General features: G+C 35.0%; 1 protein-coding gene across 1 annotated transcript in view; it reads right to left on the bottom strand.

The window, feature by feature from the left end:
• LOC119588692 (oplophorus-luciferin 2-monooxygenase non-catalytic subunit-like) overlaps nucleotides 1–200 on the bottom strand; it is a 3,572-nt gene that overhangs the window by 623 nt on the left and 2,749 nt on the right. The window lies entirely within an intron of this gene.

Genomic DNA, 200 nt, shown 5'->3' with positions numbered 1-200 from the left:
TAATAGAAATAAACGAGTGTGCTTTCGAACGTGTGAATTTATGTTCGAATATAAATCGTACAGGCTACAGTGCGTCCAATCTCAGGAAAAGAAAAACTGGCAACTCACCCCGAACTTCAGAAGTACTCTGATTCAACATTTCTCTTACGAAAAAAAGGAATGTGGTTTGAAGAAATAAAACAGTATTGTATATAAGTTTG

Source organism: Penaeus monodon, chromosome 24 (genome assembly GCF_015228065.2).
Source record: "Penaeus monodon isolate SGIC_2016 chromosome 24, NSTDA_Pmon_1, whole genome shotgun sequence".
Lineage (NCBI taxonomy): Eukaryota > Metazoa > Arthropoda > Malacostraca > Decapoda > Penaeidae > Penaeus > Penaeus monodon.
Note: the sequence above shows the minus strand (reverse complement) of the source record. Positions and strands in the feature narration are given on the sequence as shown.